Source organism: Gossypium raimondii, chromosome 4 (genome assembly GCF_025698545.1).
Source record: "Gossypium raimondii isolate GPD5lz chromosome 4, ASM2569854v1, whole genome shotgun sequence".
Classification (NCBI taxonomy): Eukaryota; Viridiplantae; Streptophyta; class Magnoliopsida; order Malvales; family Malvaceae; genus Gossypium; species Gossypium raimondii.
Genome location: NC_068568.1, coordinates 27549742 through 27561119, shown reverse-complemented (window position 1 = coordinate 27561119; position 11378 = coordinate 27549742). Strand labels below are relative to the sequence as shown.

Below are 11378 nucleotides of genomic sequence, written 5' to 3'. Positions count from 1 at the left end.
TCGAGAGCTATTTCTTTTTCCCTTATTGATTGTGGTTCAGCCGATTGTCGCCATTCCATTCTCTGACAATTTGAGTTCCTCAAGGAGGAAAGGAATATTCAAATGTTTTTAAGTCGTCGAAACCTTCCTCTCGTCACGCGAACATAGGTAAGTATGTAGTTTAGTATTCCAATGTGAAGGCCGAGTTCTTTCTTTGAGTTTGTAAGTCACCGTGTGTGGTTTTAAATCACATGATTATGCAATATGGTTTAATGAAGTCCGTTGTGATGCATATATCTGTCAAGAAGATTTTTGTCAACCTTCCTCGGTGGTATAAGTGGGCTAAGCCACTTTTTTCAGTCAATGCAAGTATTAGTTCAATTCTGGTTAAGGTTGCAAAAGAAGGAGATTACCCTTTTTTGTTTAGCGACTAATGGAAAACATGTTTGAATGCAGATTTTGGGTGTTCGTGGATCTTTGTGCATTTTCACAAACTGGTGTGTAATCACCCCACTACAACTGTAGATCAGCGAAAAGCCGTGAACATGGTGTTTGAGAACACACGGGCGTGCGAATGCTCGAGTGGTAAGCCTAACTTGTGATTCGTGGGCAAAATGAATGAAATATCCTGAAGGGTAAAATGACCGAAATACCCTCAAAGGGTAAAATAACTGAAATACCCCCGAAGGGTAAAATGATCGAAATACCCCCGAAGGGTAAAATGACCGAAATACCCTCGAAGGTAAAATGACTAAAATACCCTCGAAGGGTAAACTGATCGAAATACCCTCGAAGGGTAAAATGACTAAAATACCCTCGAAAGGTAAAATGACTGAAATACCCTCGAAAGGTAAAATGATCGAAATACCCTTAAAGGGTAAAATGACCGAAATACCCTCGAAGGGTAAAATGATCGAAATACCCCCAATAGGGTAAAATGACTGTTATACTCCTAGGAGTTGAAATGAGTGTATGACCGATTTGCTCGATGTTATATATATGACTGTTACTGAGTATGACATACTGCATACACGTATGATTTATGACATGACATACTGCATGGGGTTGGGATTTTGATATAGGGGAAGTATACTGTACTGGTGGTTTGTCACATATACTGTTACTGGCAGCCTTGCTGCGTTACAATTATTGGCAGCTTTGCTGCGTCATTATTTTTGGAAGCTTTGATGCGATATTGGTGTGTTGGCTGGGTGGGTCGATTTTATCCCCACATGGTGTGTTGGTGGTACGGAGTGGTGTGTTGGCTAGATTGGGATGGGTTGCATTACTGCATTGTATTGATTCTTCAGATTGAGCTAAGGCCCACACTTTATCAGATAGGGCTCGAGCCCGGGCCGTTCTCGCATGTTGCATAGTGATTGTCAGAAGGGGATTACACACTGAGTTTCGTAAACTCACCCTCTCCTTTAACTGTGCAGGTAATCCTCTGCCATAGGCGATTCGGTGCTGCGAGGGACTCGGAGATGGCCACACAATCACTGCTTTTCATATTTTCTTTTATTTTGATTTAAATAATAAGTTGGGTTTTGTTTTTGTAATAAGGCCTTTAAGTTGGTTTAATTTTTTAATTGGGCTTTTACTTCCATATTTTAAATTGCTAGTTTAGGAGAAAATGAATTTTATAATAATTATCTTTTTCAAAGACACGAGTTTTAAACTATAGAATTTAAAAAGCTTCACAATTTTAGACTAATTGATTAAATTAATATCATACAACAAGACTGATGTTTCGACTAATTGATTTGCTAATTAATAATAAAAGGGGGTTTATCTTCAACATAGAAAAAGAAAACAAATTCTACCAACGAGTTCAAATTTTTGAGTGACACATTGATGTGAGACATCAGATCCGACCATAACGTCTAGGCCAGATTTGGGGTGTTACAGGGAATGTATTAGTGAATAATAATAAGAAGGGGTAGCTGAAGAAAGATAAGGTAAGGAAAGCAAATTCAAAAATTATTTTGAGAAGAGCACTAGGTAAGGCAATCATGATTAAGATGTGTATGAAAGGAAGAAATTCTGAAGGGATGAAGCCACTGATGAAACAATGTTAAGGGGAATTAATCATGATATAGTAAATAGAAGGAAAGACTATATTTCATCAATGGCAAACTGTTCCTGGTGACAAACAACTGAAGATTTAAGAAAATGAGCTAATGGCAATGGACTAACTGTAAAATTATGGAAATGAATGACTAAGGTATAAATGATTAGTTCTCACTAAGTTCTCATAAACTTACATGAATTCTGTTTTCTATTTCCGGTTGAATGTGAGGCTATGCCTTGGGGAAATGATGCTAGGACTACGCCCAAGGAGTGGCGTATCAAATTATTATGCATACAGAGCAAGCTTTGATGGCGTGACTTAGTGTGTTTGACACATAGAAACCCTTCAATCAAAATAATTACGTTAAACTAGGACATCATTTTAGTAATACTTGTAATCAAATTCTCTATGTATTATAACTGAAATTCTCTAATGTTTATACTTATGTATTGTATTGTGAAGTCTTGTAATTAAGTAGTTCAAATCGATTGTAATTTGTGTAAGTAGAGTTAAGTTACATTTTTATTAGATTGGTAACATCTAAGATTCAGATCCGGTTCATTGAATCGGATTTGGGGTGTTACAGACTATCTCACATGCAACCTAAGAATGATATTTAGCTAACTCAGTTATTCTTAAAGCAAACAAAATTAGTTTACAAATTAGAAAGCTAACAAATCTAAAGGCAATCCAAATAAATGTATGTGCAATTATGTTTTCCATCAAAATAGACTATGTAGATACATAATAGACAACTAAAGTGAATCTGTCACATCCCAAAAATAGGGTTAGTAGAAATTGGGTTAATGAACCGAGAGTGGTCACGACTAAACTTTTATTTAGATGATCTCTTACTTATTTGATAATAAATAAATATAAGTTATAGTGATTGAGTAATGGTGGAGCTGTCCTTGATGATCTGAGTTTGAATCCCTTCCCTCTCAATAATTTTTTTTTGGTGCAAAATGTTTTAAACCCTTAGCAAAGCTCATCCAATGTTTTTAAATATTTTCTGTTAAAATAAGAGTAAGGAAGGGAAGTGGTCTAGTGCTTTAATGCTCATTAGCTATCCTAGAGGTCTTAAGTTCAAGTCCCCTTATTCTCATCTTTTTATTTAATTTTTAACACAAAAACCCTTGTAATTATTAAGCCTGTCGTCCACCCCATAGCTTCCACGAATAGGAGGATTGCTTTTTGATAACTCTTGAAAAGAGTTATATTTCAAGCCTCTAGATGAAATTAATTGTTTGTAATTAAGTAAATATGTTTGCATTTTTTGATATTTTTAGAACATTGCATAAGAAAGCCTGGATTGTGGTATAAATGTTATTATCTATTACTTCTATTATTGGGAAAGAAAGGTGTTGTTTGTGGTTGGCAACAAGTGTAGGATGAAGAAGAGGAGAAAAAGAGTAGGAAAATGAAGGAAGTGAAATATTGCCATGACAAAATGTTGGTTAAATTGCCAACACGAATGCCATGGAAATTCTAAGAATATGACGCAACACTCAATCCATGTCACTCTTAGCCAGCTGGAATTGTATCAGATAAACCACCTTTAAAAAAAGAAAGCAAAAGGTGTGTGCTGAGAGGGAGGGACGTACCCTATAAAAAAGGAAAGAGAAAAGAAAAAATAAAAAACCAGGGAGAGAGAAGAATTAGAAAATAGTTTTTATCTCTCTATAGCAGATTCTCGTGAAGAAAAAAATCTCAGAGAAAGATAGAAAAGGGTAGTAGCTTACAGAGCAAAAGAATTTCTGACGCAAGGAAGGGGAAGAGGAATCTACCCTGGGTTTTGTATCAAATCTTATTATTAGAGTGAGAGCTGGAGTAGCAGAAGCTTCTTACAATTTTGCCTTTATTTTTGATTTGAACTTTGTGTTTCGTGATTCTAAACAATGATGTTGAATGGTTTTGTTATGGCTTAGAATGTTCAACCTATGAGCTAATTATCATTGGGCTGGAATTATTTGGGTGAATTTTTATTATCTTTAATGCCTATGGTTTGATTTTGAGTAGGATATTGTTTCATTCGATTTGTGATTATTTTTAATGCATGCGTGCAAGCTCTAGACATAGATGACTGTTTGGAATGTTATTAGATCTGATTTAATTTTGAAAAGATTAATTAGATTTGATTATAACCAGTTGATACAGGCAAGTATTCGAAAGTATCTTTGCAGCACTCTAAACGTAGAAGTTACAGTATGGACAGGAAAATGGAGAAAAATCAAGATATCATTCTTGAGTTTTGTAGACATACAAACACTCAGAATAATAGCTTAAAGTCTAGCTTTCGAAAGAAGCAGACTGCAGTAGTGATTTCTTGAGCAGTAGAATGGTCAAGATTTTTCCATGGCATTATTATGTTATAGAAGTATGCCCGAGTAATTCCAACCTTTATCATTCCAAAGTACAAACTCTTTCCCACTTATTCTTTTAGAATTTCCACAACATTTTAATTGTCCTAGCATATTTTTATTCATAATTGATTTTATTAATCTATTCATTACATTTCTTTGTCAATTAATCACCTGTTTCTTTTGCACAGTTTAATTAGTCAATTTCGTAGTAATAACATAACCAATTATTTTAGTCAATTTCGATCTTTATGGAGATGATACTCACTCATCACTTTATTACTTGCTTCGACGTGTATTCTTGTACATTCGTGTTACACATTCATATATGACAAGTTTTTGGCACAATTGCTGGGGATCGACAATTTTGGTGAAATATTTGATGTGCTATTATCTCTTTAATTTTATTAGTTTAGCTTAATTAGTTGTTTTGATTTTTTTTTTGTTCAAGATTTTTGGTTGGTACTTGAATAGAGATATTTCAGCAATTGAAGAGTACTTTTTTGATCTAGAAACTAAGAAAACCTTGAGAAGAAGGAGAAAAAATTTGAGAGAAATGGAAAGAATTAGAAACGATCAGGTTAGAGAAGAGTCATAACATCAGGAAGGAAGGGATGTTGATATTCCTCGAATAATAGATGACAAACACAGACCCATCAGAGAACATGTTGTGCCGATCTTAGATGATTTGAATCCAGGAATTGTCAGGCCGCATATTCAGGTTCAGCATTTCGAGTTAAAGCCAGTGATGTTTCAAATGTTACAAACAGTGGGGTAGTTTAGTGGATTGCCTAAGGAGGATCCAAGGTTGCGCTTAAGACTCTTCTTGGAAGTCTGCGATTCATTCAGGTAGTAGGGTGTTCCTGAAGATGCCCTGAAATTGAAGTTATTCATTTATTCATTATGAGATCGTGCTAGAGCATGGTTAAATGTATTGCCGTCAGGTACTGTGACATCTTGGAATGAACTTTTTTAGAGGTTTCTGCTGAGATATAATCCTCCGAACATGAATGCCAAAATAATGAATGATATTATATCCTTTCGGCAATCTAGTGATGAAGCATTATATGAAGCATGAGAGCAATTCAATGAGTTAATTAGAAAATGTCCGATGCATGGTTTCCAACATTGGAGACAAATGAAAATGTTTTACAATGGATTGAATGAGCATACAAGGATGGTGGTTGACGCATCTACCAATGGAACTTTGCTCGATAAATCATATAATGAAGCATATTAAATACTGGAGAGGATAGCAACCAATGATTATCAATACCCCACTACTAGAGTAGGGACTGGCAGAAGAGTTTATAGTGCAATGGAAGTTAATGCGATCACTTCCCTAACAACTCAAGTATCATCTTTAATGAATATCACTAGAACACTAAAAAGATGAACTGTAGTGCAGGAAATAGAAGCAGCTGAGTTAGCATGTGTTTACTACGGACAAGATCATGTTTTTTATGAATGCCTATCAAATCCAACCTCAGTCTATTATATGGGAAATTTTAATTATAACAACAACAACCCATATTCCAACACATATAATTTGGGGTGGAAGCAACATCCCAACTTCAGTCGGAGTAATCCAGGGGTGGGAAATGCTAGCAATGCTATTCAACAGAATGTTGCAGGTGCACCACTTGGGTTGTAACAACCTTAACCCGTATCCATCGTAGGAATAGGGTTACAGAGCATTACTGAATAAACATGACTTAAAACATACATTTGCAAACATTATACTAAACATAGCATAATCCATTCATATACATACATTTCATCCCTTAATCGAGCCCTCGAGGCCTTAGAAACACTTTAAAAATGATTTAGGACTAAATCAAAAACATTTGAAACAATGAGGAAAAAGTTAGAAAATTGGAACTACAGGGGTCACACAGCTGTGTGGTCAGGCCATGTGACTCACACGACTGAGACACACGCCTGAGTCCCAGGCCATGTCATAATTGAAATAGGGACAGTCGGCCATCTCCTAACCCGTGTTCGTGCCCGTGTAACTCTCTAAGTTGGGTCACACGGCCAAGCCACACGCCCATGTGCCAGGCCGTGTAACACTCTAAATGGCCTCACACGCCCGTGTTCCAAGCCATGTAACTGCCTGACTTAGAACCTTTAAAACCTACAGGGGACACATGGCAATGTCGCATGGCTGTGTGTCACACACGCCTGAGACACACACCCGTGTCTTAGGCCATGTGGATAAGAAATTGGCCAAAATCAAGCCATTTCCTTCACCCATTTCAAAAATGTACCTACAAGCAATATACACATATAATCAAGGCACCAAAACCTGCATAATAAAACCAAATCAATAAGCCAATAATCCATCCAACCAATATGCCATATTGGCACCTCAATCACAATCATACAAATATACCTAAACTTAATATTTGTAATTAAAATTTTGAAATGACTGAATACGTGATAATAGTGAAACTGAGTTTAGAGGAAAGATAACTTAAATACATTAAGAGTGGTCTGCTATAATCAGAATTGCATAATTATTTAGGAACTTATTTTTAGGAAACATTTTCTGCACTTCATTTACTAAACAAGCCTATAGAACTCGACCCAATTCTTTTTTGAAGACAGCTGATAATAGAGGTATTAAATATGCTTCATATGGTTAAACAATTCAAATGGTAATTGTGTGTTTTGGCAGATATCCATGTATTCATGCATACTCATATACATTTTGCTTGAGGAAAAGCAATAATTTAGGTTTGCGGGTGTGATAACTCTTGAAAAGAGTTATATTTCGTGCCTCTAGATGTAATTGATTATTTGTAATTAAGTAAATATGTTTGCATTTTTAGATATTTGTAGAACATTGAATAATAAAGCTTGGATTGTGCTATAAATGTTATTATCTATTACTTCTATTATTAGGGAAGAAAGGTGTTGTTTGTGGTTGGCAGCAGGTGCAGGATGAAGATTAGAAGGGAAAAATAGTACGAAAAATGAAAGAAGTGAAAAATTGCCATGACAAAATGTTTGTTAGATTGCCAACAAAAATTTCAATACAATTCTAGGAAGATGATGCAACACTCTGTCCAGGTCACTCTCAGCCAGCTGTACTTGTACTAGTTAAATCACCCTGAAAAAGAGGAAGCAAAAGGTGTGTGCTGAGAGGGAGGGACCTACGCTATAAAAAAAAGAGAAAGAGAAAAGAAAAAATTAGGGAGAGAGAGAAGAATTAGAAAATAGTTTGTATCTCTCTACAACAGATTCTCGTGAAGAAAAAAATCTCAAAGAAATAGAGGAAAGGGTAGCAGCTTACAGAGTAAAAGAATTACAGATACAAGGAAGGGCAAGAGGAATCTACCTTGGGTTTTGCATCAAATATCATAATTAGAGTGAAAGTTGGAGTAGCGAAAGCGTCCTATAGTTCTGCTTTTATTTTGTTATTTGAACTTTTTGATTCATGATTTTAAAGAATGATGTTGAATGGTTTTGTTATGGATTGGAATGTTCAACCCATGAACTAATTCTTATTGGGTTAGAATTATTTGGGTGAATTTTTATTATATTTATTGCACATGGTTTGATTTTGAGTAAGATATTGTTTCATTTGATTTGTGGTTATTTTTAATGCATGCATGCAAGCTCTAGACAAAGATAATTGTATGGTATGTTATTAGATCTGATTTAATTCTAAAAAGATTAATTAGATTGGATTATAATCAGTTGATACAGGCAAGTATTCGAAAGAATATATGCAGCACTCTAGACATAGAAGTTCTAGTCTGTACAGGAAAAGGGAGAGAAATCAGGATACCATTCTCGAGTTCTGTAGACATTCAAATGATTGCTCAAAGTCTAGATTTCGAAAGAAGCAGACTGCAATAGTGATTTCTTGAACAGTAGAATGGTCATGATTTTGCCATGCCATTATTATGTTATAGAAATAAGCCCGAGTAATTCCAACCTTTATCATTCAATAGTACAAACTCTTTCCCAGTTATTCTTTGAGAATTGACACAACATTTTAATTGCCCAAGCATATTTTTATTCATAATTGATTTTATTAATCCATTCATTACATTTCTTTATAAATTAATCACAAGTATCTTTTGCACAATTTAATTAGTCAGTTTTGTACTAATAGCATAACCAATTATTTTAGTCAATTTCGATCCTTATGGAGACGATACTTACACATCAATTTAGTACTTGATTCAACATGTATACTTGCACATTCGCATTACACATTCATAGGTGACACTTTCATCCATTATGCGTTAAACTTACCAAACATGATCCCCCTTTGTACTCCATCTCTCCCTCCTTACCATTTCATCTCACCCTTTCCATAGTACAGGTTCATTGAACCTAGACCATGGTGACCAACCTCTCCTCTCACTCACCCACCTATCATTGTTTTCCCCTCCTCCCTCTCATCCGTATTCTGTTTTTTCTCTCCATTCTAACCGATTTTTCTCTATTTTTGCAACACCGCCACCCTTTCCTCTTTTCACTTTTGCTTCATTCCTCCACCATGATCGAACCCTCCATCATTGACCACCGTGCCTCGTGGCCACTGCACCTCCTTTTCGTCCTCTTTCTCTTCCCTGTCGCTGCCCATTGACGCCGTGACCACCACCATAAACCACCGCAATTTTCTTTTCTCCTCCACTCCTCTTTCTTTCATCATAATATTTCACCTTTGTTTTGCTGAACCTGCACCATTTCTTTTACTATACCTTTCACTAGACCACCACTACCACCATTGCCACCATCACATTGCCGCCACCACTGTTGGCACCGCCGATGGTTGAGTTTTCCTCTTTTTCTTCACATTTTTTATGATTATTTTATTTTGATTAATCTTATACCTTCTCATTTTAATAATTCTTTTAGATCACCCAACTCTCTGATCTCGTGTCTTTATCAATCCACCGTTCATCTCGAATTGATCAAGTGTGTAAGTGTGTGTTGTTTGATCACAAACTCCTCTTCTTAGTGATTTCCTCTCTTGGTCGAATGGTATAGTGGCCATAGCGGTTATCCTTATTTAATTATTTACATATTAATACTATCCTTTACTCTCTTTGAAAGTCCAATCGATAATAATAGGAGAGATCCTTTTAGATCAGAAGTCGTAGATTCAAGTGTGCAAACCGTGGGGTAAGTGTTATAGTGAGATTTTTAGTGATCAATCTATTAATAATAAATATTTTTTTGACAAATTCTAACCAGTAAAGATCATTTGTGTGTTTAGATACATCTTTCAAGTTTAGATCCAAGCAGAATCAATACTAGGGGATTGTGGCATTTTGGATCTAGGAAAAAGGTGTGGGTTCAATAGTATTAGTTGTGTGTGATGTGTTTGCTTTTGTTATATTAATAAACTAATTATAATTAATCTTGAGTACACTAAATATTGAAAGAGGAGTTGAAAAACTCATTAAGGGGAACCCAAGTAAGTGACTCTACCTGAGTAATTCTATGAAACGCATGATATATGATCTGATTATAACTTTGGCAAGGATGTATGTGTAGATCTCATCCTCATGATATGAGATGCATGGCTTATGTGATACATTTGATAATTTAAATATGTGATATCTATATGTGTGTATGTTAATATTGAGATCTATGATCTAATGTGAAATGCATGTGAAAGTGATTAAAAGTGATTATTAAGTGATATGTAATTACGAGAGCATATATACATGCCTAAGTGTAAAAGTGAATAATATGTGTTAAAAAGTGAAATTGCCATATCACATGCATGAGGTGGGTTTTCTGAAAGGTGGAAGTATGTGGTAGTTTATCTGCAAATCAGTTGTGGCTTGTTCACAAAGTCTTTCAGTGGTAGTATATCTGCATATGTGTTGGCTTGTCCAAAAAGTATTATCAGTGGTAGTTTATATGCAAATTAGTGGTGGCTTATCCAAAAATGGTGTTTCGGATGGACAAGTTTTTGGGAACTCGATACTGGTGTGTAGCGAAGATGGATATGAAATTTTATAAAATGTGAATCGTATTAAAATATGCATCGACATGTTCATGCATAAGTATCAGTGTTAAATCTTATGATTATTAAGCTGACTAATATGTTGAGATTGATATTTTGATATGTATGCGATGATATTTCTGTTGATCTCACATTGGGCTCTTTAAAGCTCACCCACTTTACTTATATGTTTTAGATAATCATCATGGTTAGAAGTCAGATGCGGTCATCGGTGATGCTATTGTAAATGGTTTTTAAATAAATATAGACTTTTATTTATGATTTGGATTTTTATGGACTTTGTTGCTATTTGGGTTAAATTATGGTACTGTGGCATGGGACTAGAGTCGCTCATGGGCGGCCTGACTACTCGATGGCCCTTAGAAATATGGGAGGTTTGGGTAAAATATAGGCCGAAATATGGGCTTGGGCAAAAAATGAGGCCCGATTAAAAAGCAGTGAGACCTCAGCACCACTTTTTTGCCGGTAGCCCATTTACCGAATATAATAAATATATTTTTTTTTTATTTTTTTAATTTTAAAATACTTTTAGAATACTTTTTTTAAATTTTTTTAATTTTAAAATATTTTTAAAATACTTTTTAAATTTTTTTTAATTTTAAAATATTTTTAAAATACTTTTTTTAATTTTTTTTAATTTTTAAAATAAATTTTTGGTATTTATTTAAAAAGTGGGCCGGGCCGGGCTCGGGCTTATGAAATTTTTCCCGGGCCGGGCCTGGGCAAAATTTTAGGCCCATATTTCGTAGGGCCAAAATTTTTTTCAGGCCCGGCCGAACCCTACCAATCCTACCATGAGCACCTCTACATGGGACTTTACTTTGGTGATTTTATTCTGACTTGCATAAGTTGATTTCAGGACATTAAGTTTTAAAAACTGCATAAGTTATTATTTAATAAGATTTCGTATGAAACTCAATTTTTAAAATAAAATCTATCAAGAATATATCTTTTCATTGCATTTCTTAAA

General features: G+C 35.0%; 1 non-coding gene across 1 annotated transcript; it reads right to left on the bottom strand.

Moving 5' to 3' along the window:
- Positions 1-5425: 5425 nt before the first annotated feature.
- On the bottom strand, positions 5426-5532 carry LOC128040792 (small nucleolar RNA R71). Its single transcript, XR_008195598.1, has one exon. It is a non-coding gene; the product is annotated as a small nucleolar RNA R71 (small nucleolar RNA).
- Between the last annotated feature and the right edge of the window lie 5846 nt (positions 5533-11378).